Raw genomic sequence first — 27670 nt, forward strand, 5'->3', positions numbered from 1 at the left:
GGGAAGTATTCTTTGTGTTTACCTTCTGTGGTGATTCATTGAATGGTTGCCCGAGCTTACATAAAAGGGAAGAAGTTATTAATAGCATAAACATAGGAACAACCTTAAGTAGAGTTATTCGTTAACGATGTTTCTTCCAAGAGGGCATCAGCACTCGCTCGATTGCCTAATTGTAGTCTACTTGTGAGAACAAACATGAAACAAAATGTCATAGATCAAAGGTAGCGGTGAATTCTAATCTCTTGAATTCCCTCTCCTATAAATTCTCAATAGTTTAGTTAGTTTAGTTTAGTTTAACATTAGAATCTACAATCTCTACAATCATAGTTTTTAATCCCTCAAACCCCCTTTCCAGTCCTGTCCTTCATATAACATACACTTAAAAGTGGAACGATATCCTACTCATCCTTGACTCATTGAGGGATAATTAGGATTTGATATGCTTTTGTTATGTTCAACGACCATCATCCATCTACACATCCCATATACAATCTCAACACACAAAAGGAGCAAGTGTCAATATACCACCATAGACATTTATCTGATTTTTTGGATCTTAGTTTATATCACTATCTTACAAAAAATGTGGCATCTTGTTTGCCATAACAGGTGTGTGCTTCTCCTTTCGTGTTACACAAGATCATGTTGCTTCGTTTTTTTTATTTTCTTCATTTTTATTGGTAAGATTTGGTAAGAATTTCTCGTTTCTTTTTATTACGTATATAAAGTCTATTAGTTAGAATTTCTTATTTTCACTTCAAAATTTCTTGTGTTTAATCTATGTTTGTCTTCACACTCCTACTCCTTTGAGGTTCTTGCCAATTAAATTTGAGAAGGTTGGATATTTTACTATTTAGGTTCTATCTGTGTTGTTTCTTTGTGATGATTCACTATAGTTGGTTGGTTGTTCCCTAAATATAGCTTGTCTTCCTCTTAATGTGTTTGATTGTATGAATATGTGGGTTGGTTGGTGTGGTCTTCAAATGAGCTAAAACTTTAGTAGTTTTGACTTTTGATGCTTTTCTGGATTTGGGTTTTGCATTTTAACTTTACACCCATTTCTGGTGATGTTGTTAGTAATGTTGTTTAGCGGTTTTTATAAATGTGCAAAGGTTTGTTTTAATTTTTAACTGGCTCTTTGAAATAAAGAATGGTTGTAATATACTAAAATCTTTGTCAAGCTTAGAAATTAGGAATGATAAGAGATAAAGGATAATAGACGGCAATAGTTTTCGAATAGTTTAACTGCCGTCAAATATGTAATTAGTTGGGACAAGATGTTGTTGAAAACATCATTAGTAGTTGTTAAATTATGTTAAGTTGGACTCTTTGGCAACTTTGAAGTTTCATTTCTTCTCGTCGCACCACCCAATTCATGAGAAGTTGAGATGTTGTTTCATTTAATCTTATTCCTCTATTTGACTGGAGTCTATTTCATGAGTCCACGAGTTGAGATGGTATTTCAGAGATGAAATATCAGTTCAACTCCTTATGCTAGTAAGATGGACTTAGAGATAAGTTCATCTCGCTAGGGATCGATTCTCAATCCGTTTGGGGTTTGATAATGAACCCAAAACAGATTAGAGATGGTAGTAATCTGATTCTAGGAGAATATAGTGAGACCTTGCATGAGTAGCATAATCCTCTACCCTTTCTCTCTCTTTAAGTATCTTGTTAAAAATCTTAATTGATCCGTTTTCGTGTCTTGCATTGTAAGTGTCCGTAGGAAGTAAATTAAATCAATACTTAGCATAAAAGCCTTACTCATTAGTTTCCCTAAGAGCAATTAAAGCTTGGTAATTTATCCTAGACTTTAGGTTGGAACAAATCCCTACTCTAACTAGAAAATCGAAGAACCGTGAGTAAGTAATTTTAGTTAGCACCGAAATGGATAAGGAACTTCAATTCTTTACACCACAAAGTGCTACCATCAAATGGCGCCGCTGCCATCCTAAAGAAACAAGGATACTACGTTACAAGCTGGAATTATCGCTAAGGAGCGAACCCCCACCACTCCTAACCCTCCATCCTTTCATTTTACGTTATTGAGTGCATTTCATTTTTATTTCTTCGCATTTCGCTACTGATCCCGTACGGTTGTTTTGTCTCGCTTATAGGAACCATACACACAAACCTGGAACAACATCTATACAATACATTTGGATATGTTGCAGTCTGGATTTCAGTGCAAGAACAACCTGTTCTGTAGCACTCCAGTAGGGTCTGAGCCCAAGTTCTCTGTTTTGAATTAGTCTAGTAACTTCTGGAGTTCAGGACGTTCACAAGTTGAAATAGCAGTTTCCTTTCTTTGGCGGAATTACGGGACGCTTGCAGGTTCCAATTTTTATTATACTTTTGCATGATTCACATGTATCTAGTTATTATTCCGTAGGTACTGGACTATTATTTACGTATTATGTTAGAAATATGTATGAATCATGTGAATATGCCTGTTAATATATATATACGTTTGAGTGATTATGAATTGCATCTTAATGTATATATATTACCTTATGAGTGGTTTAACATTGCTTAATACCATCTATATATACATTAATAGAATATCTTTCCATGGTAGAATATATATAAGTATGGATGGAATATATTTGCATGTTGGCATATATATATATAACTTTTGAGTTATACATAGTAGTTAGGGTGTGTTTTGGTATTTTGGCCATAACTTTGGCTACGGTTGTCTAAATCACGCGTGTGACCTCAATTCGGAAAGATCTCGACGGCGCGCACGCTGTCACCACCAAGCTTTGCTTTGTGGTAGCCGTTTTCAAGGTCAAAATTCACTATTTTCCCTTCCAAATTCATCATTTTAGAAAATTGTCTTGTTTAATAAGTTGATTTTGTCATGAAAGTGAAGAACATTCCAACGAGGGTTAAAATCTGAGTTGGGTAAGTCACTAAGTTGTTTCTAAACCCTTCGGGGTGAAGTTGCTCTCTATATGACATTCGCAATCTCACTGAGTATTCCCAAAATCAATTTATTATGCAAAACACGAGTAGTATATTAGTATATGATACGTTGCCTGTTTAGTTTTTACGTATATGTTACGTCTTTGCCGGCCTATCAGTATATACGTATGAGTAATATATAGATATGTATGAGTAGTTTCAAAGCATAGATATACGTATACGTAATATATATTTGCCTATTAGTCTCCATATATGTATTACTGGTGTGTATTTGCATGTTTGTATAAAAATATTTATAGATGATACATCTTTGCCTATTAGTATTTATATACGTCTAAGTAGAATATCTTCACATGCTACAGTCTCTGGCTATATCTGAGTATAATAGCTTTGCATGATTAGATTTTATATGCCTATTTAGTAATTTTTTTTTTTAAATTAATTAATTAGGACCGTGCATAAATTTTAATAATTTTAATAATAATAATAATAATATTTTGAGCCTTTATCTTATGCATAAATTTTAAATAACTTAAAAAAAAAAAAAAAAAAAAAAAAAAAAAAAAAAAAAAAAAAAAAAACCCATAATTTTTAAATATATTCAAACGGTGTCTAGCAAACTTGAAAGATTGAGGTTACTTAATTAGAACCGTACTTCCACGGAAAACCTCCCTCATATCTTTCTTGTGACCTGGCTGTTGGTTTATGCACACGTATTCCTAGCTTCACTGCTACGTTAGCAGCAGCTTAGGCCTACATTGTTCACTTCTAATGCTTCAAAAAATAATAAAATTCAAGTAATAATAAATTCCTTTTGTGCATCAGATCTAATTTTATGCTTGCATGAGATTAAGGTCTGGTAATAATAAAAAATTTGAACATACTTATCGTAGAAGAAAATACGATAAGCAATTGCATAAGTTCTCACCTCAACATAGTTCTTCATCTGTTAATAAAAATCATCAAGATCCCTTGTCGCCATTAACTTCATTCGTTATGGCTGACGAAACTCTACCAGCTGGGAAGCCCCTTTCGGATTTCTATACTACCTTACAAGAAGGACCTTCTTCCTATATCAAACTCGAGGATATTGTCGGTGATTTTCGAATCCCGCCTAACGTTTTTGGATTGTTACATGTTTATCATGGTCTAGACCATGAGAAACCGTACAATCACCTCCATAAGATTCAGCAAGTAGCCACAACATTTCACCATCCATCCGTCTCTACCGAACAAGTTTTGCTTAGGTTGTTTCCTTTCACTTTAGCTGATAAAGCTTCAGTTTGGCTAGCAAGACAACAACCACAATCCATAGAAACATGGAATAAACTTGTACAAGCTTTCATGTTACAATTTTACACTCAGAAGAAAACAACTGAAATGCTTCAGCAAATCCAATTCTTTCATCAAAATCCTCATGAATCCTTTACAGAAGCATGGAGTTGATTTACTGATCTTCTTTTAGAATGTCCTCATCATCAGCTCGACATCGTTATCCTTGTTCATTCATTTTTTAATGGACTTTCTGATCATAAAAAAGAAACACTTGATATAATGAACGGCGATTGCTTCATGGACAAAGGAGCTATTGAGACATATAATTTTCTTGAAAAACAAGCAACAAGAGGTATACATTGGAGTAACACTGATTCTTCTAGATCATCTAAGGACACTGTTAAAAAAGCTACATCTATTTTTTAGGTAAAACCCGATCCCGAATTAAAAAATTTGATAGAATCCCTAACTAAAAAAGTAGATGCCCTCGCAGTTCAAGTAAACGATCAACTCCCAAAACAGGTCATGAACGTTAACACCTCCCCATGTATTCTTTGTCTCAATCCTGACCATCCTAATATTTATTGTCCCTTGTTATATGCCTCCCCTTCCCAATCATCAGAAGAGACATGTGTATTCAACATTCCTAATGCACCTTGGAAACAACATCCAAATTTCGCTTGGCGCCCGAATAACCAACATATGGCTCCTCTAGGTTTCGCTAATCCACCTGTTCGACCATCCACCAACTTTATTCCATACCGCCAAGGAAATAATCAGCAGTACCAACAAAGTCAAAATCAGTTTCAAAGTAATTCCAATGCTAACTACCAAACCAACCGCAGCCTTGTTCCAGCCAATCCCAGTTCCGGCTATAATCCATAACTTCTCAGCAATAATCGTGACCTAGTCCCTGTTGCACAACCTGTGCCACTCGCTACTGATAGGACAAGCGAGACTTTCTTAGCTTACATGAACCAACAATCTCAAATACTAACGTCTATCCAACAATCGCTTCAACAATTAGCACAAGAAAAGAGTCAGAAAGGTGTGTTTCCTGGACAAGCAGTTCCGAACTCTAAGCCAGCAAACACTGCCTTTGTGATAAGCACCCAAAAGTGTATTATGAAACCCCATTGAGACATATGAATTTGGTTAATTATGTGTTTAATAATCATGAAATAATATTTTTATACTTTTGCAGGTATTCGCAGTAAACATGGAAATATTGGTTAAACCTGCGATAAAGCACGAGGAATGACGTATATATGAATTCTTCCAAATCCGCACAGAAGCATCAAACTTCCGAAGTTCCTACCTCTTGAACCAGGACTCTGAATGAGACAAGTGAGCTGCTCAGACAATCAGGGCGATGAACTCTACGCATAGGCGGGAAGTTGTAAAATTGCCAAAAAGATCGGACCACCATCGATCCGACGTGGACCACTATGCTTGGCCCATAAGATTTGATGAATCATTAATCATGGAGCATGTCAAGACAAAAATGACAAATTATTGGTGCAAAGTTGACACCTTGCATGTAATTAATTAGATTAGGTGTTAATAGTGAAAAAAAAAGGCAAGGTGTCACTTTGTTTTAATGTGGTGGTTAAGAAGGAAGTAAATGGAGTTTGATGTTTCACGTGGGAGGAAATGAGATTTCTATCAAATTTCTCTCAAATGGAAAAGAAAACAAAACAAGGGGGGGACACTCTATTTACTCCCTTGACTTCTTTTTCTTACCTTGTATTATTTTAGTTCCTTAGTCTTGGATATTATTTAGTTTTTAGTTTTGAACAAAAGCTTGTAATAGTTTTAATGGATGAAACTTTGGTTTTCTTCTAGTGAAAAATAAATCCAAAAGCAAGTGAGTTTATATAGTTAGTTTTCTTCTTCTTTTTCTCTCTCTCTTTTTTACATTCTACACTTGTCATCCTTTATCCCAAGGATCATGAGCTAACTTCCCTTTTGGGGAGTTAATAAAACTCATGTGAGGGAAAATCTTTGTTTTTTGGTTTAGTAAGTTGTTTAGGAAGAACAACTAGACCTACATCCTATCCCAAAATGATAGTTGGTGTAGTGTCTAGTTAGGGATCAAAGTGATGAGCTTAGAGATAAGTCATTGCTTTGGTTCCACATGCTAGCATGTATGAGCTTAGAGATGAGTCATATATGTTAGGGATCAAGTTTTCTTTTATTAGGACTTGTCTATGAGTTCTAGGAAGATAAAAATGAACTTATTAAATCAAATAACAAAAGTTATCTTCACATGAGGAGGATTAACTCTCCTCCTTTGTTTTAGTAAAATTTTATTGTGTCTTAGTTGCATGATTTCGTAACTTAATGTTTTTTTTAATGTTTGAGTAGTAAAAAAACCAAGTATTTAGTATTAATATAATCATAGCTAAACTTACTCACTATTTTCCTAAAAGAGTAAAAACCAAGTTGTAAGTGGTCCTAGTATTTAGGTTGGTTCGAATCCTTACTCCAACTATATGAACACGAAGATCGTGAGTAAGGAAAAACTTTGAATTTGCACTTTCGCCAAAGAAGAGATTCAATCTCTAACATAGCAAAAAGGGCAATATCACTTTGAACTCACCAATGCACCTGGTACAAATGCTCCAAACCAGGGTGAGGTGAATGCACTCACTACTCTTCGATCTGGCAAAACCGTTGACAATCAAATATGTATGCCAGATGATCAACCAAAGGTAACCGGAGGTTCCAATGAATCTGTTTCTGATAATGAACCTACGATGGAAGCACCAAGTCCAACAACGTCACCAACTCAAAAATTGGGAAACGAGTAAGCGGATCCCTATGCCAAATTTCGCTCTAAGGCACTGTTTCCTGCCCGTTTGGCAAAGAATAAACCTGACAAAAATTTTGATGAAATTCGAGAAACTTTTAAGAATTTGACAATCAACTCACCTTTTCTCGATGCCCACAAACAATTGCCAAAACATACAAAATTTTTGAAAGATATGTGCACCACAAAAAGGAGAACAAATGTTCCTCAACAAGCGTTCCTCACCGAATAGTTTCCGTCCATCACCGAATACAATGGTATAGTGAAATACAAGGACCCTAGTAGACCAACAGTTCCATGCACATTAGGTGACAAATATACGGCTACTATGCTACTAGACCTAGGAGCTAGTGTGAACTTATTTCCATATTACTTATTCAAACAACTAGGTCTTCATGAAACCTACCACCATGACTCTGCAGTTAGCCGATCGTTCCATTAAGTATCCAAAAGACATTATGGAAAATGTCCTCATAAAAGTACAAGACTTTTACTATCCTATCGATTTTGTCATTCTGGATACAGAAGTTGCCTGTGACTCCATTCCTATCATCTTAGGGCGTCCGTTCCTAGCAACTGCTAATGCTCTCATAAACTGTAGGGATGGTTCCATGACCATGTCCTTCGGAAATCTTTCGGTCAAGGTTAATGTGTTCAAGTTGATGAAGCAAATTCCAAAGGCTGACAATGATGGTGAGGTTAACCTGGTTGACAGCCTTGTGCAAGAGTATTTAACTAACTCTTTTCCTGACGATGAAGTACACCAATTTCTTTCCTTTGGTGTTTCTAAATTGGATGTCGATGCCTATACACATGAAGTAAACGCGTTATTAGAATCAATACCACTATTTGACCCTACTACCGTGTTGTTGAGCGATTTGGATGAACATCAATTTGTTTTCTCTATGGAAGACAACTTTCCTCAAGAATCTTTGATATCCACTCCTCCTAACCCTTACTTAAAGCCTATTCCTTCAGATTTAAAATACGTACATCTTGATCCATATGGTAGTCACCCAATTATCATATCATCACAATTGACTGACGATTAGGAATCCCAATTAATTAATGTCATTCAAAAACATCGTTCTGCTATTGGATGGTCTCTCGATGACATTAAGGGTGATAGGGTTATATACTAAAAGCATTACTTTTGTATTAACTCTAATTCTTTATATTTTGAATGAGAATCATATGGGCAAATATTATGCATATTATATATATGTTATTAGTTATATGCATGCGTCTAATACTTTATGTTGTAGATGATATGGTGTGTTGGTGACACACAGAAGATCATATCATCAGTACCTTATAAAGTATAAGTAAACGTTCACAACCTAGATGGATTTGGACAAACCATTGGTAAGGTTGTAGTATAATCTGGTATTAGTCTATCTTGATTATAGGATTACACTAGTACACTTTGTGTGTATTGAACAGGACCAAGTGAGGTTGTTTCTCTTTATACTGACTATATAAGAGAACAAACACCTCTGTTATTATGGATGCTTGTCCTCTTAATCCGGATATAATAACGGGCATTTACGTGCATTGTACATTGCTTTAAATCATCAATGAGTGAGATTCATTTGTAAATCAACAAACTCGATGAATTGGGTAATGACATTGTATGTAAAGTGTGTTGTTGATTATAGAAGGAATCCGTGACCCGCAGGAAGTCGGGTGAATGATGACCCCTTGAGGAGCTCATAAGGATTGTCATGTAAACCCTACAGGTGGATTTAATCTGACATGACAATGAGGTTGATTGGTACTACTCAAGGACATAAGAAGTTGATTAATGTAGTTGTCAGTAACTTGACTTAATCAACGGGCATTCGATATCTTAAACACGGGGAGATCAATGAGCATATAATATGGAGCCCATAAACATAATTTGGGATTGGGCCGGTAGTGCAACAATGGCCGTTAGTGGAATAAGCCATTTGTTGACGAACTTGGGCTGTGTGTTCTGGGCGAACATGGGAAGCCCAAGCCCGTCAGGAGACCTAACCCTAATTTCTCCTCATGGTCCCTATTGTAGCCTATATAAAGAAACCCCTCTTTCTCTAGCTGAAATACTCAGGTTTTGCTCAAGAAAAGTGAGATCCAAATTCGGTTCCTACTTTGTGAGTGAGAGAGGCCAAGAGAGAAAGAAGAGGCTGGAAGATCGTTGCCCACACAACGTCCATTCTAAGGATAGGAATACAACAGAAGATCAAGAGGTTGCTGATTTCATAGATCTTAGATTCTCATAGATATCACAGCTGATCTAAAGGTATGTTTCTAACCAAAATCGTGAACACCCTTATTCCGATGCGCATGGGTTTTCACGGTTTGTAGTCGATTACATCCTACCATAACGGTTCCTACAAAGGGCATTGATCCTAGTGTGTGCACCCATCGCATACATCTTGAAGAAAATGCAAAGACGTCGCGTGAACTGCAACATCGTCTAAACCCCACCATGAAGGATGTGGTACGGGAGGAAGTTTTAAGGTTACTCGATGCAGGTATTATTTACCCTATCTCTGATAGTGTTTGGGTAAGTCCAATATAAGTTATTCCTAAGAAGTTTGGCATTACAGTTGTGCAAAATAATAAAGATGAATGCATCTCCACTCGTATCCTAGTGAAATGGAGAATATACATTGACTATCACAAACTTAATGCGGTCACTCGTAAGGATCACTTCCCACTTCCCTTCATTGACCAGATGCTTGAACATTTAGTGAGTCATGCATAATACTATTTTCTTTATGGTTATTCAAGATATTTTCAAATAGTCATAGATCCTATTGATCAAGAAAAAACAATGTTCACTTGTCCGTTTGGTACATTTGCGTATAAACGAATGCCTTTCGGCCTTCGCAATGCCCCTAGTACATTCCAACGCTGTATGCTTCACATTTTCAGTGATATGGTTGAACGTTTTATAGAAGTCTTCATGGACGATTTCTCAATATATGGTAATTCTTTCGATAGATGTCTATCAAATCTTGAAAAGGTTTTTGCGCGTTGTGAAGAGAAAAATCACGTTCTTAATTTGGAAAAATGTCATTTTATGGTTACAAAAGGAATAGTTCTAGGACATATTGTTTCAAAGGACAGAATCAAAGTCGATAAAGCTAAGATTGAAAAAATTGCTTCCCTTCCTATACCAAAAGTAGTTCGCGACATTCGTGCATTTTTATAGGAGATTTATCCAAGATTTCTCTAAGGTTGCTCGACCTTTAACAAATCTCCTGCTTAAAGATGTCGTCTTTGACTTCAATTTCAATTGCAAACAAGCTTTTGAGACCTTAAAATCTGCCCTTACTATAGCTCTTATAATTCAACCACCTGATTGGTCTAAACCTTTTGAATTAATGTGTGACGCCAGTGGCTACGCTATTGAAGCTGTCCTAGGGCATAATGTCAAGAGGACAAGCCAATTGTCATTTACTACGCTAGTAAGACTCTTAATGAAGCTCAACGTAACTATACCACCACTGAGAAAGAGTTTGTCGCTGTTGTATATGCCTTGGATAAGTTTCATCCTTACCTAGTTGGTTCTTCCACAATAGTCTACACTGACCATGCGGCTTCGTTACCTACTAACGGAAAAAGATGCAAAACAGAGGTTGATCCGATGGATCCTCCTCTTGCAAGAGTTTACTCTAGAAATTATAGATAAAAAATGTTGCGAAAATGTGGTTACGGACCATTTATCACGACTCGTTAGTGATGTCGAAAATGATACCGAACCCATCTGTGATTCCTTTCCCGATGAACACTTATATTCTGTCTTTTTGTCTCCTTGGTACGCTGATATAGTAAATTACCTAGTTACCGAGGAAGTCCCTTCATCTTGGTCTCGTACCAACCGAAAAAAGTTCGTATCCACTGTAAAATTTTATTTATGGGATGATCCCTACCTCTTCAAGTATTGTTCAGACCAACTGATCCGCCATTGCATTCTCGACTGGGAACACAATAACGTGTTATCCTTCTGCCATGAACAATCTTGTGGTGGTCATTTTAGTGGTAAGAAAACTATGGCAAATGTTCTACAATGTGGGTTTTATTGGCCAACATTGTTTAAAGAGGCACATGAGCATTGCAAAGCATGCACCAGCTGCCAACAGCTAGAACGCATTACTCAGCGCAATATGATGCCCTTAAATCCAATTTTAATTATGGAAATCTTTGATGTGTGGGGCATCGACTTCGTGGGTCCCTTTCCAAATTCTCATGGCTTTCTCTACATACTAGTAATTGTTGACTACGTGCCAAAATGGATTGAGGCAATGGCATGTCATGCGAATAATCATAAGACTGTCATTTTGTTTGTAAAAGAAATATTTTCTCTCGTTTTGGTGTTCCCAAAGCTATCATTAGTGATAAGGGAAAATATTTTTCTAATAAAATGTTTGAGTTGTTAGTAAAGAAATATGGAGTCACTCACAAGGTGGCAACTCCGTATCATCCTCAGACTAGTGCCCAAGTAGAAGTCTCTAATAAAGAGATTAAGCCTATTTTAGAAAAAACAGTTAATCTATTTAGGAAAGACTGGTCTCTTCGATTATCTGATGCCTTGTGGCCATATAGAACGGCATTCAAGACACCTATAGGAATGTCTCCTTATCGCCTCGTTTTTGGAAAACCTTGTCATCTGCCGGTAGGACTTGAGCATCGTGCTTTATGGGCCATCAAAAGCCTAAATTATAATACTAACTCGGCAGGCGAGAAGCGAAAATTACAATTAAATGAGCTTGAGAAAATTCAGAGTGATGCCTATGATCTCTCAAAGTCCTATAAAGACAACATGAAAAGTGTGCATGACAAGCACATATTGAGAAAAGATTTCAAAATTGGTCAAAAAAGTTTTGTTGTACAACTCAAGATTACACATTTTTCCAGGAAAATTTAAAACACGATGGTCTAGTCCTTTCACTGTCTATGCTGTCACCCCTTATGGGGCTATCTCTTTGAAAAATTTAAACGATAACAGCGAATTTCAAGTAAATGGCCAACGCCTTAAATATTATCATGAGTTGCGTTCTCCAGATGTCGAAAAGATACTTCTCCAAGATCCAGTCTAGAGAGACTACTAGATTCGCTGGTGTACTTCCTTCCATGTGTTTAAAAAAAGGGAAGTACACCATTAGGGTAGCCGGACCCTTTTTTCTTTTCTTCTCTCAAATCTCTTAGAGTATATGGGTACCAACACCCTATTTCAGAATTGAGTATAAATGTCTTCTGATAATCAAGCAAACGTGCCTTCTGATAAACAATGGGTACCAAAAATTTCCCCTCCTTCCTTCTCTTCCCTTTTCTATTCTCTTCCTCGCGAACTTCAGCTCATCATTTGATGTAAATCTCACCCATCTTGAATAGGTAATGGTCATAGTACTTTTGCTTGAAAGCGACATACGCGAAGGATAGGATGGTGTATGCATTGTCAAACACCTTTCTGTCCAGGTCTTAAGTTACTATCCAATATTTGCCGGTATAAGGTATATTTTTGTCTAACACTAGCTGAGCAGGATAAACTTTGTCGTCGCCCCATTGCTCCCACAGGTTGGGATTCGTCTTGAGGATCTGACGTTAAAAAACTCACATTCGTCTTGAGGATCTAACGTTAAAAGACTCAACATGTATATACTCGTGTCTTTTATTTTTCCCTTTGCACTTAGCATTGTGCACAAAGAGATTCGTGTTCAACATCGGATGTTCCCTAATTCGGACGAACAATGGATTTCACCAGGCCAACCCCTAGCTATTTGCTATTGGATTTCATTTCGGGGCAGTTTGAGGCTATACCATATGTACTAAGGGTAATATTATTATTATACCATTGCACAATGGTCAGGGATGGTACCGTCCTGCACCCTAGGTCCCTAAAACATAAAGGTTAAGCCACAGTCTGGCTGGATTGGGTTCGCTCCAGAGCTGACATGACAGTTGCCTTATTATTGTATGTGGTGAGTCTTCTGGTCGTCCGGTGTTGTTAACACGTTCATCTCCCCTTGTATATTTGTACATAAAAAATAAAAATAAAAATAAAAAGGTTGAGTTCTGTTTCTACAAGACTCAACCCTCCCCAAAAAAAAAAAAAAAAAAGAGGTTTGAATGTGCACTTGCCATATCCCATTGGATGACATTTTTAATGCCGACCATTTTGGCACCTCATTCGTTCCATTTGGAGTTGAAACAAATCGAGATTTCCCATTTGAAGTTTTCGGATCAGTTCGGGACATAATGAGAAATTATTTATGTTATTAGATTATTGTCTTCCTACTATAAATATATTAGTTTGTTCATTTATGCATTGGGCCTAATCTTTAAGTCTAACGGACTAATTCAAATAGTAAGTCCATCGGACTTATCTAAAGTAAGCTCAACAATCAGATACCCCCAACGGTCAGATATCCACAAACTGTCAGATTTTCGCCTATAAAATCCGACACTCCTCATCAAACTTCACTTATCCCATTCTCTCACTTTCCACAACTTAATCTTCACAAATTCTCATCTTCTTCAACATAATGGATCCGATCGAGAAATTTGAAAAGCAACAACGTGATGCGGCATTCAAAGTCTTCCTGATAACAGTATTTATCATTGTGATACTGTTAATCATGAATAACATCCTCCAGAATATCTAGATCTATGTAACCTACATCTCTCTTTCCCTTTGTCGCTTTGTATATTAGTGTAGTGTGTTAAATAATTCTCAAATATTTGTACGGTTTACGTATTAAATGGAGAAGTCGTCTATTTAATATTTGTGTGTATTAGTTGTATTTTTACCTTATTATAAACATAAAAAAAACCCATAAAAACCATAACAAATAAACAAAATCAATAACTCACAAAAATAAATCAATCTCGACTCATTGTGTTTATAGCAAGTCGTGCACACTACAAGGCAGGCTTAACACATGTCGTGCATGCAGCTCTATCATTCTATCCATCTTCCATTATTCAGGTTTGCTACATCAATTCAGAAATTACCTGTAGGTCTAACTATACTGTGGCTACTGCACCTCTGTACGTTCTATCTCTTTGCATACCTCAGTAACAGTCTTAGGGACGTTATTTTCAATACCCTATTTGACAACTCATGATAGAAAATATATGTTGGTCTAACTGCCATGTGAAATCTTTCTCCGTATTTTCTAACATTGTGAACACCTCATTAATTGTTTTGGGAATCTGACATGAAAAGACCTACTATGGATACCCATAATTGTTGTTACATAATTATGTGCAACAACAACACATGTTTCACTTGTGTTTTCCACATATTAATTATGGATCTAACTGCACTTGCCATCCAGATTCGTAAAGGCTCATATATTGGCTATAAATCTCTTCTTTTCAGCCATCTTCATTTCACGCATTCTTCACTATCCTTCCCTCACTTATACTTTCAAATTGATCAACCAAGAAAGATAGTGCCCGAGAAATTTTTTTTTTTTTTTTTTTTATGAAGGCATGTTTTCTCCATATTTTGACACAGAAATTGTGCGTCGAGAATGGATGCCTCTTCTATATCATTCGGAAGCTGCTTAATCCAGAGAATTGGTTTTGATGTTCTACCAATTTAGCGGACCCGAACATGGTAAATTCTATTTCCATGCCCATGGACAACGATTTGAATTAACTAGGGAAATTATCTCCGACATACTTCAAATTCCAATGAATAACCCGGAGCTCCATATTCTAGAGTCACCCTTTGATACCGTCAAACAACTACTACATGCTACTATATCTCGTGGCGAAATCGGAAACAAACATCACGTTGTTCTTTAACGCTCTTTAAAACAGAATCAACAAGCTGTGCTCCACTGGTTAAGACACAATGTGGCAGGTACATCATAAACTTCTGAAGTGACAAAACCTCAACTCCACCTACTTTGGATTATGTAGAATCAAAGGGATGACTTTTGCATAATCCAATATCTCTGGAATGCGATCACCAGGCCTAAAAAATGGTTAGCACCTCTGCCTACTCTAGTCACAAAAACTATATTGTTTTGCGGTTATCCAGCTGTTTATCTAGAAATACCTCTTCAAAAAGCGGGCCTTACTGTAATTCACACAGATTGCGCCACTGGTTTTTGGACTCCAGATACTCTGACAAATGAACAAGAATACCAAAGCTCATACTCTGAACATTTCTTTGATGAAAATGCCATGCAGAACATTTTTAATCCTATGGAAGGCATTCATTTTCTTCACCAAGGCATGCGAGAACTACAAGCACGCCAGGAAATCATCATCAAAAGTCTTCTGGAATTCCAAGAACGTCAAGCAATGCACGACATTGAACATGAGGAAATCTTGGAAAATCACTCTCAGTCCTTAGAAAATCACGCTCTCCTAATGGAGAATCAAACTACACTCTCTGCTAATCAAGGGGCCATTCAGCTTCAGCTCAGCCAACAAATTGATGAACTAAATAGTCTTGTGCACGATCTGCGTCCCCATCATCATCGTCATCCTGGTCCATGATCTTCTACCAAAAAATACTAATAATAAATAAATAATACTAATAATAATAATAATAATAATAATAAATAAATAAATTATTAATTAAGTTTTTCGTCGTGTGCTCCAATCATCAAAAATTTGTTGTTATCTTTGTGTCTTCTTTAGTAAGCAATGTTTAGCGAGTATGCCTACTAGGATTGTCAAAATTCAAGTTGTTATTAATAGCCAATAATCAAATTTTAATCTATTATTTTAAATTTGATTACAGGAGTTTAGGGTTTAGGGTTTTAGGGTTCCATACTCTTTCATCCATCCAGTTAGACTTTATTGGACACTTTTCTTCATATATATCCTTATCCATCAGGCATGGGAGACATACTTGATTTCCTTCTGGTAGGACCCTCACGTTGCTTTATGCAACGTGGCTACTTCATTTTGGACGTTTCCTCACACTGATTGATAGTCTGCCAGGACTCTCTGCCTTCCCTCTCTCTGCTCCGACTGAATTTTCTTCATCAAGCATGGATGCACTTAAAATCATTCCTGAGCAATCCTTTCAGGCTATGATGGATTTCGATGCTTACGGCCTTCATTTCCGTGATTACATCAATAACATTAGGTAGTCTTCTCTTGTTCTTCTACCTGACCAAACTTATTCTCCATGTTTGGCTGCATACTTTTATGTCAATATGGGAGACACACCAGCATTCAACCATGCACACGACTTCTTCTTAGATGGGTTCACAATCCAAGTTGGTGGCACACACCATATCTTTTCTGAGCTAACATTTGCCCTAACTTTGGATCTTCCCTATCACGAGCCGACATCAACATGGCCATACATCATCTAGAACTCTACCCGTTCCTTTTCATGGCCTACTTTTCGTGTAACATACGGTGATGGTCTTGCAATTAAAGAAGAAAGAGATGCACCTAGCATATGGCTAGACATCACCATTCCCTTAGCAAGCATAACCATGAATGTGGGGAATGTGATGTTGTTTATCCTTCTGAACATCATGGGAGATTGACATTTTTCTACTAGCAATAATGCTGCCTGTGTAGTATTCAATACGCTTGCTCAAGGTCATACATTATTTGATATCTAAACTGTGTTATCTCCAATCTGAAAAGAGCTCGCACTATTCGGCATCAGTATCTACTTTTACCTGTAACCGCTTGCCGAATTATGAGGACACATTTCCCACAGTTTTCAGCTACTTTTAACGGTTCGGTTAAAGTAGATTCTATGTGCCCGGCGAACAAAATAATTCGTTCATTAAGGTTTCGGCAATGGCAACATCCTTCACGGTACATGAGGTATGTTCGTTGTTACACGAACGATGACAAAATGTTAACACATTTGAACGAATCTGGAGAACAAAAATAGAGCACCATTTGGCAAACCATTAACTTTTGGCGCGATGCTAAGGAAATGCATTTCACTCGAGAAGACGTCAGAACATCAGGACCTACTGGATGGTAAATTTGAGTAGGCCATTGTGTATATATATCTAACTATATATAGTTTTGTTTAGTGTGATATTGTTTTTCTTTATTTATTTATGTATAATATATTATGTTATAATAACTTTCTGTTACAGCAATCCAGTCTTAATTTTGTTCACGGTTCTCAGGTAATTTCTTTCTTTATCTATTGATACTTCGAGGACTAAGCATCATTCAGTTTGGGGATGCTTTAAACCTGTAGCAAAAATTAGGCAACTTGTAGGCTGTATATAATTTCTACTTTCTTGTTAGTGAATGTACTTAGTGACAAAGTCCTGTTTCCTTTTCGATGATGAAAATCGTCTAGAAATCTCACATAGCAGTAAGTTTCTAGAACCCGCGGTTAGTCTACTTAAATTATCAATCCTATGAGAATCTAACCAAAAAGCCTCGATATGAGTGATATGTGAGTAATGACACAAAAAGTAGTTCTTCTGAATAGATAAAATCACGCATCTACTTACTTGATCACAATCCGAACCCTAGGCGAGAATTTAGGCCGTCTTTGGATCGACATAGCCAGAAATTCATACATGTTACAAATTCATCAAACCTTTCACTTTCACCAAAAATTCATTACCCATCTATTAACCCCAAATAAAATAACCTACCTAAATGATGAGTATGAGAAATATGATGAAATGTAGAAAAATAAAGAGAAAGACTTGTTCTAAATAAAAGTCAGTTACTTGCTTAAGGAAAGAAAAATAGAATTATGTTTCTTAAGCTTTTGAAAAAAATAATAATAATAAAAATGAGTCCAAAGGCTTAAGAGCAAAGTAGGAAAACTTAGGTAGAAGCAGGAAAAGAAAACAAGGATTTCTCTAGTGTAAATATCATGAAGACCTTATTCTCTCATACTTGTTATTTTTTATTTTCCATTTCCATTTTCTTCTACACCACCACCTAAGCCCCACAATACCTAATAAAGACCCCTAGCTCAATTATGAGTAGGATGGTGTGATAATAAGTAGTAGATGTGATTGATCGACCTTGGCTCCTTTATTTGTCATTGAGATTTGAGGAAATGTGTGCCCCTGGACACTGGAGTTAGCAAAATCTGAGTGGGGAAATTAAGAGCGAATTTGTGTTTCGACACATACCTGTGAGAACCTATTTAGAGATGCTCTCCAAAGAATCCAGAAACGGTCATGCTTGTACATTTTAATGTAAAGTTCATTGTAATGCATGTTCATATGTAGATGTTTTAATTATTGTATGCATATTAACTTGAGTTTCAAAGAAATTAATCCTCGTTCCCTGCTAAAAATATGTATAGATATCTGATATTAATTTAGGAAACAAGCTTTTGTTACTGAGTCGTTGTAGTATAGATGAAGTTTGTGAGTATCTTCTCTGGAAAACTCTCATGAGGCTATAACTCGTCCACTAGGAAATTCCTAGTGGTTTAAGGTCTTGTTGCATACGGTCAATGCAACCGCACTCTGCAAAACAAGAATTAGTTAGGATTATATATTTTTGGCCACTTATCTGTTTTAATGTCTCTTCTTTGTTTGAGGACCAGCAAAGTGTTGTTTGGGGTAGTGTGATAAGCACCCAAAACTATAATATTAAACCCCATAGAGACATAGCAATTTGAATTGGTTAATTATGTGTTTAATAATCATGAAATAATTATATTTTTGTACTTTTGCTGGATTTTGCAGTAGACATGAAAATATGGGTTAAACCTGCATTAAAGCACGGGAACGATGTATATCTGAAGTTTTCCAAATCAGCCATGTGAAGCTCAATAAAGACAGGAAAGAAAAGCATCAACTTTCGGAGCTCATATCTCTTGAACCTGGACTCCGGTTTCGGCAAGTAAGTTGTACCTTAGGCCAGAATTTGTAGAAATCGATGTTCGGGCCCACCAATGGACATAGCACATGGACCCACCTTGCATGTGGTTAAATGCATGGTTATCCAAAATAGTGTAATTTTGGCATGATTTGGTTTTGAAGATAGGTTTGTAAAAAATGTGGGAGGTGATTTCACGTGGGAGGAAAGGAGAGAAATCTTAAGTGTGGGCTGATTTAGGAGTTAAGTCATTAACCACATTTTGATATTACATTCATTCTCTCATTTTTTAACACACTCACTTTTCATTCATTTACTTTTCACGCTTTTCTTTTCTAAGTGTTTAGAGCTTTCTTGTAACATTTTAATGGTGGAAACATTACACTAGTTCTTGAATAAAACTTCAATTCCTTTAGGTAAAGATACTGGATCACTCTTCTTCTTCTTCTTCTTCCCCTCTCTCAATATATATATACACTTTTAGAATTTCATTAATCCAAGGACCATGAGCTAAAACCCTCCAAGGTGGAGGGTTAATGATGCTCATGTGAGGATCCTTATATGTTGTTTTAGAAGTAGGATTAACTGCTTCGAACTTAGGACCCATGTAGCACCCTACCCCAAAATAGTAGTGTTCGGCCAAACTTAAGGCCTGAAGTTGAGAATGACTCGTGTGCACCACCCAATTCATGCCTGGGATAGTTGCACATGCGAGTCACCTTTGACCTCATATTCCTCTATTTGACAGGAGTCTGTTTCATGAGTCCAGGAGTTGAGATGGTATTTTAGAGATGAAATATTAGTTCAACTCCTCATGCTAGTAAGATAGACTTAGAGATAAATTCATGTTGCTAGGGATCGATTCTCAATCCGTTTGGGGTTTGATAATGAACCCAAAACAAATTAAAGATGGTAGTAATCTGATTCTAGGAGAATATAGTGAGACCTTGCATGAGTAGCATAATCTTCTACCCTTTTTCTCTCTTTAAGTATCTTGTTAAAAATCTTAATTGATCTATTTTCGTGTCTTGCATTGTAAGTGTCCGTAGGAAGTAAATTAAATCAATACTTAGCATAAAAGCCTTATTCATTAGTTTCCCTAAGAGCAATTAAAGCTTGGTAATTTATCCTAGACTTTAGGTTGGAACGAATCCCTACTCTAACTAGAAAATCAAAGAACCGTGAGTAAGGAATTTGAGTTAGCACCAAAACGGATAAGGAACTTCAATTCTTTACACCGCAAAGTGCTACCATCATGTGTGAAACTTAGTTATCAATTGTTATGAATTAATGTACTACATCAGTTGCCTAGTTGCATTTGCTCAACGAAATGGGCTAACGCTACACTATGTATGGAATAGGCAATATTTTGTTGAGCTAAATAGTGAGATTATGGTAATTACTGTCAAAGTCCAGTTGTTGCGTCCGCTTACATGGTTTTAGAGCCCGTATACATCAACTGTTTAATCCATTTGTCTTCCTAATGGGTGTTGAACAACTTACATGTTTGTGAAAGACTGTTTTGAATTTAGCACCATTGATTCAGCTTATCGAGGTGTCCTTGTGACTTCATGGACCTTTTGCATGTAGGACTGTACATGCATTGTGGGGTGCCATCTTCCAAACATTAAAAATTCATAAAAAAAAACTTATTATGGGAACTTGTATTTGAAGAGAAGGACAAATTGTTTCATTAATCTCATAGTATTTTTTTTTTTTCCCAATTTATTGGTTGCTACTCTTTAGAGTGTTTGCTTTGTAAGTAGGAAGCGTTTCAAAAACCTTAAGATACAGTGAAATAATTATACTCCTGAGAGAATTATAGTTGTTTTACTATAACCTGCTTAGCAATAATCGCACCAAATAGATAATTGATATACTCGCACTCGTTTTTGCTTTGGTACATGGTGGTAATGTTAGTGTGTATAAGTTCTGATGGTGGTTGATCACAAAAAAATATATATGTTGCACCAGCCAAACACGTAGATATAGAAAACTACTGACATTTGCTTTGTGACCCTGTGGTGGTTTAAACACTGAACCGATATGGCGGAAAACAGCCTCTACAAAACGGGAACTATATACACTGATATGTTTTATATGTTCTATCTCTTGTAATTCTCATACTGTGTTGTTATAAACATGCTCCTATCCCAGTCCACAATGATGGGTTACACATTTTGAGTTATATATTAACATGAATACCTATTGTTTGTTCGGACTATGATGAAAACAACAAATTAGTCGTAATGTTCTTTTGGACATTTTCCAACTATGTATTGATTTTTTAACCTGTTTCTTTTGCAGATTGAACAAGTTATACATCGCCTGTTTCCTTTTGGTAGGGGACTCTGCCATGCATACTGGGCACCAAATTTTTGGGTATTTTACATTATTATTGATAAAGGCCTTGCATTCATGCGCAAAAAATTGGGTCTCAACATCAAGGCACCAGTGGGTTCATTTACCGGGGGGCTAGTTGGGGACTCCTCACCATTTGTTGTGCTTCCTCAGGTAATGTTGTTCCCATATGGATTACTTATATTCATCAGATCTTATACGAAAACGATCAATCATACTTGATGAACTTGGCCTCCATGGTATACGACAATACTTGTTTGTACCAAATCATGAGTTTTGTAATATGCTATTTAGATGACGGGCCTTCCATTGGAGCTTATTGGTCTGAAACCATAACTTGAAATCCTGCTAATCTATCTAACTATCTTTGATCATCCCAGAGCTTGATCCATTTTGTCTTGAATGGTCAAATCATATATATTGTGTTCATTGGTGAGACGAGTTTAGATCTTATATAAGGCTACAACAACCCTCTGTAATGTGTTTCACATTTACACATGGGATTGATAGGCTGGTGAAGGGTTCACATGTGATCTATGATATAGTTTTTTTTACATCTTTCTAGTATGCAAGTGTCACAAGCTAATCTCTCACATCTGAATGTTGTTGAATGACAGGTGACTCCATCCATTGATAGCATTCATATCAGTGCTAGTTGCATTGTCTCCATGTCTCATTAAGGCATGGAAAGAGCCTCGTCGAGAACTTATCAGGAGATGGGTGGCCTATGCTTATACCTGTGGTTTTGTTTTCGGTTGGCATGTTCATGAGAAGGCCTCCCTTCATTTCGTGGTTCCCCTTGCGATTGTTGCAATACAAAGCCTGGAAGATGCGAGACACTATTTTTTGTTGTCAATAGGTAAGACTTTATGACTATTGCCATTTATCTTGCTGATGTGCTGAGTTATATTTGTGGGAAGCTACTCTATTCGAGAATAGGCAGCGTCGTTCGGCCCTACTCTTGAATCCATTTCGATTGATTCAGAGATTAGGATGTTCTATATTTAAAGGTGGAGATGTATCCACGTGTACTCACTACTCAGTTGATTCTGATAGATTAATAACCATCCTTGATTTGTATTACTTTACTTAGTAACTATTAGCAGAAGAGGTGTTTGTTCTTTTCATTGTTTGGTTTTGTGTTTCTTACCTAGACATTTGTATACTGGGTTTTTTTATTTTTCATATTAATAGGATTGTGAATGATAGAGAAAACCGTAGTATTTATTTTTAGTCTGCTATGATGAGTGATCTTTACATTTTTCTTCTTAATGCAGTGTCCAGCTACTCATTGTTCCCTCTTCTATTTGAATCCCAGGAGTATCCCATAAAAGTGTCGTTGCTTGTTTTGCACTCATTTCTCATGTGGTCAGGTTTTACTGCACAATATAGCAAAGTTGCAACATCAAATACATCACGATCGACAGATAAAGGTGACACAAAGATCACAACAAGTGAAATTTTTTCAGAGACTGCAAAGGAAGGTGGTGTAGCGGTTGTAGGCGTTGTTGAGATGTCTTATCTGGTGGGTCTATTTGTTGTTGAACTATGGGGTCTTATTTTACAACCCTCTTTTCTTGGCGACAGGCTTCCTTAATTTTTTGCCTCTTATGTTGGTGTCCACATATTGTGCATTTGGTGTCATGTACTCTTGGCTATGGCAATTAAAACGAATCATGAAATCTTAGTAGCCACTAGCCACCATGTCTACTGTCGTGTTCTAGATAAGTTGTATTTGGAGTTCAAGCTCATATATATCTGTTGATTCCAATTAATCAATTGAAGATTGTGGAATGAAAATGTCCAGATTTGTTGCTTCTTGGTGTATAACAATATTCCTTATAGGACAGTAGATGTAGAAAGTGACTTGCAGCAGATATGTGGTTCAATTCCCACATACTAATGTGCACTACTAGTGTTCGTTCCAAAATCAGTTCTGTTGGTGACAAAAAAGAATGAAAAAAAAGTTTGGGAAGCCTTTCTCATCTATCAGAGCCAAGTTTCGATCCTGGGACCTGTGGGTTATGGGCCCACCACGCTTCCACTGCGCCACTCTGATTATTGAGCTAAACTACACTTGGATCCCCTCTCAGTGTAGTGTTTGTAAGATCTTTGGAGATGCTGATGCGAAGTGCCCCAAATAAAAGGGAGATACTAACATGGTTAGTAAGAAGCCTGAACCCCCAAAGCAGGAAAATCAGTTCAAATGGAAAGTACAACGGAGATGGACTCCTACGAAATATACAAATGCTCAAGGAGAATCTAGTTGTCTGAAAGATGAAGAAGGTGTAATCCTATCCTCCCAGTTGATGAGTCTACTATTGAGACCAGGGACTTAAACCAATCTGAAGGAACTACACCCTCAAATAGTATCGTAGTGCATGAAGGTTCACTTTAGGATGTAGTCTCTTTGCCTTGACATGGTATATATAGTCGTAAATGGAGATATGGTTCTTGGTGGTCTGATGACAACAATTACTACACCAATAGTATCTCAACCTACTGAGTTGGACCCGTTGGACCACTTACCTGCCAATGACAGAGAATCAGTGGTTACTACCATTCAGCTGAATACGCCACCCCTTCCCTTGATGCATGTGATTCCTGTGAAGAACCAATTGCTCCTGACACTGAGTTGTTGAGTGACCAAGGGGAATTTACCATGCAAGGGAATGCTTATTCTATTGCTGATGAGGATGGTCTCGATTCCTTGGGGGATGAACAAGATCGATGTTACAGAACATATCTTCTTCAAAGATAAACAGGGTATTATTGAAGCTGGTGATGGTTGATAAACGTAAAAATAATAGTTTTACCTACGAAATAAAGCGATTAAACTTACAAACGCAAGTAAAACTAAAACTTACTTTACGAGCCTATATTTATCAAAGTTTCTACTCTCAATTCTATCGAAATAGAGTGGAGTAACAAATTCGTTCCACTCCTAGTGCTCTAGCATGGAATGTTTTCTAATCTAATTAGTCGGTCTTAAGCCTAATGAGAGCTTTACGAAGGGTGTTATACTACGATACCTATATGGAATATATTATGTTGAATTTAACTACGAATGCTATGGAAATATGATTATTTTGAATCTAGATAAAGGATTAGAGGGGAATTGAATCCACCTCGAATCCAACTTAATAGCCTAGCATAGATTCTTGTATCTCGATTCTTACGTTCTTACGGCAAGAATTTCGAGTTCTAATCCCTAGTGTTCATGGCATTTCTACCAAATACTAACTAGCATGTGAGGTCGTCCACCCATTCTCATGGCGAATCACGACCTTCTAGAGTGGAATAGATTCTACAATGCTTCTACACAATACCACTAAGTTTTCATCAAAGCTTCATCAACCCCTCTAATGGAGGTTTTAGCCTCGAATCATCAACCCATCATTTCCCATTGAATTATAACTACACTTCATATCAAAATTCTAACTTTACTAATCTAAATTAAACAATAATTGAAATCTAATTCATAACTAAGAATTGAATGATAACAAGAATTGAAATTAGATCTTATAAATTGTAAATGACAAAAATCGAAATTGACAAGAATAACTATTTTATTTATCTAATCAATAGAGAACAATGATTTAAAGTTTTAATCTAAAACAGGGAATGAAATTCTAAAACTGAGATCTAAAACTAATTAATGGAGGCTACTAATCTAACTTCTATTTTGGGCCGGAGAATCAAGGTCTTTAGTCCAAAACTATCTACCATTATTGGGTCAAGGCTTGGACCATTAAGCTCTTTTGTTTTATACTTTTAGATCCAACATGAACATGTATATAAAACTTTGTGTCTTCTTTTTTCGCCCGCGTTGACTTTGACTTTTCAGCTTTGACCGGGTAAAACTTGAATCTTTTTAAACAAAACCAAGTAAGAAAAATGAAAAAAGGAAAAACCCAAGGGGAAAGAGCATTAAAACAACTCTTGATTTTAAATGTTAAAACATTATTTCATATGACATATACTCCACCTTGAATGTGAGAGGCATTAATATACCTCCCAAAGCTTTGATTCTAACAAACCAAAAAAAGTTGGAGAGCAAAAACAAACTTGTTTTAAATGAAAATTATTTTCTTTAGGAATTTGTTTAAAACCTCCCAAAGCTTTAGAAAGTTAAAGTTGGACTAGAACTCAAAATTGATCATTTTGATTATATTAGGAACATTTGTTGTCCTTATTGGAGTAAGTTATGGTTATGCTAGGACATCACCCTACTACAGAAAGACATATACCACGGTAGGTATGAATTTATATACTATTTTTGTAATAACAGTGGCTAATATTTGTATACCACCATAGACATTCATTTGATTTTTTGGATCATAGTTTATACCACTATCTTACAAAAAACGTGGCATCTTGTTTGCCACATCAGGTGTGTGCTTCTCCTTTCGTGCTGCACAAGATCATGCTGCTTCGTTTTTTTATTTTCTTCATTTTCATTGGTAAGATTTGATAAGAATTTCTTGTTTCTTTTTATTACGTATATAAAGTATATTAGTTAGAATTTCTCGTTTCTTTTCATTACGTATATAAATTCTATTAGTTAGAATTTCTCATTTCACTTCAAAATTTATTGTGTTTAATCTATGTTTGTCTTCACATTCCTACTCATTTGAGGTTCTTGCCAATTAAATTTGAGAGGGTTGGATATTTGACTATTTAGGTTCTATCTATGTTATTTCTTTGTGATGATTCACTGTAGTTGGTTGGTTGTTCCCTAAATATAGCTTGTATTACTCTTAATGTGTTTGATTGTATGAATATGTGGGTTGGCTGGTGTGGTCTTGAAATGAGCTAAAACTTTAGTAGTTTTGACTTTTGATGCTTTTCTGGATTTGGGTTTTGCATTTTAACTTTACACCCTTTTCTGGTGATGTTGTTAGTAATGTTGTTTAGTGGTTTTTATAAATGTGCAAACGTTTCTTTTACTTCTTAACTGGCTCTTTGAAATAAAGAATGGTCGTAATATACTGAAATCTTTGTCAAGCTTAGAAATTAGGCATGATAAGAGATAAAAGATAATAGACGACAATAGTTTTTGAATAGTTTTACTGCCATCAAATATGTAATTAGTTGGGACAAGATGTTGTTGAAAACATCATTAATTAGTAGTTGTTAAATCATGTTAAGTTGGACTCTTTGGCAACTTTGAAGTTTCAGTTCTTCTCGTCACACTTCACAACTTGTTTCTAAAGACCAATGCATAGTCAAACTGATTTCTAGACGGGCGAACAAAAGTAAGATCAGATAGTAACTGTGAGGAGAGAGAGTGAGAAATGGAATTGCTAACTAACTTAACGTACAAGATTGGAAGGGAGAAATGATAAGAACCCAAAATTGTAGTTTTAACCCTTTAACAATCATACTTTTAGACCAATTATGCGAGTAATAAATAAGAGTTAATGCTGATTACGTGATTTTATGTATTTCAGGCATTGAAGTCAATTATGTGCATAAATGTGTCACTTTAGCGAGATAAAGGAGCAAGGGTTGGTTGCTAAGAAGTTCTGTGATTAAAGGCCAAGATTCAAGGAGACAAAGCCTTTGTAAAGCCCAGTCAAAAGCTGAAAAGTCAACGCGGGCAGAAACAGTGCACAAGTTAGTAGAACTTCCGAAGACCATATCTTTGGACTCAGGCCTCGTAATTGGGCCTACCTTATGTCAAAACAACCGGCTCAGAAAGATATTTCTAATGGTTCATGCCTTGACCCAATCAGAGGAGTAAAAGTGGACGCAAAGCCTGCTGAAGTTAAAGCCAACTGAAACGGGCTCTGTGGACTGAAGAAATTGGGTTTTGGGCTCGATTTCCCGGCCCAAAACATGGCTCCTCAGCCCATGCACGAAAATGTGGATCTAGTCTCCTCCTTTATAAAACACATGACTTAGCTCTTAAGAAATATAGAGATTAGGTAGCAAGTAGCCATTAAAGCTTAGTTCTAGATCAAGTTTTAAATTAATAAAGTAGTTTTGATTCTTGTTTTAATTTCAGTATTGAATGATTATTATTCATTTGTTAGATCAATAAAATATTTAGTTCTTGATAAATTAGTTTCATTTTTCATTAATTATTAGCTTAAATTCTTAGATTCAATTATTTGTCATTATTAGGTTAAATAAATTCTTCCATGAGTAGTTTCCATTTGAGTTTAAATAAGCAAAGTTTCAATCTTTTTAGCATGACTTGTTTAAATTCATTGAGAAATGATAGCATGATGATTCTAGGCTAAACCTCCATTAGAGGGGGTTGAAGAAGCCTTGATGAACCTTGATTTGTGTTAGCGTAGAGTAGTCGTAATTTCCATTCCATTCTAGAAATGATTAGTTCACCAAGAGAATGGGATTGATCGTTCACATGCTAGATGTTAGTTGGTAGAGATTACCATAAACAACTAGGGATTATGAAGAACCAATTGTTCTACGAAAGCAGTTCAATTCGGATTACGACAATTCGTCGTTAGTAAATTAAGTCGAGTTAAGGTG

General features: G+C 36.3%; 1 pseudogene; it reads left to right on the forward strand.

The window, feature by feature from the left end:
• The window catches only part of LOC147497631 (dolichyl pyrophosphate Glc1Man9GlcNAc2 alpha-1,3-glucosyltransferase-like), a 36480-nt pseudogene extending 13623 nt beyond the window's left edge, over nt 1–22857 (forward strand).
• Nucleotides 22858–27670: the final 4813 nt, after the last annotated feature.

The sequence above is a fragment of the Coptis chinensis genome, chromosome 5, assembly GCF_015680905.1.
Source record: "Coptis chinensis isolate HL-2020 chromosome 5, ASM1568090v1, whole genome shotgun sequence".
In the NCBI taxonomy this organism is placed as follows: Eukaryota; Viridiplantae; Streptophyta; class Magnoliopsida; order Ranunculales; family Ranunculaceae; genus Coptis; species Coptis chinensis.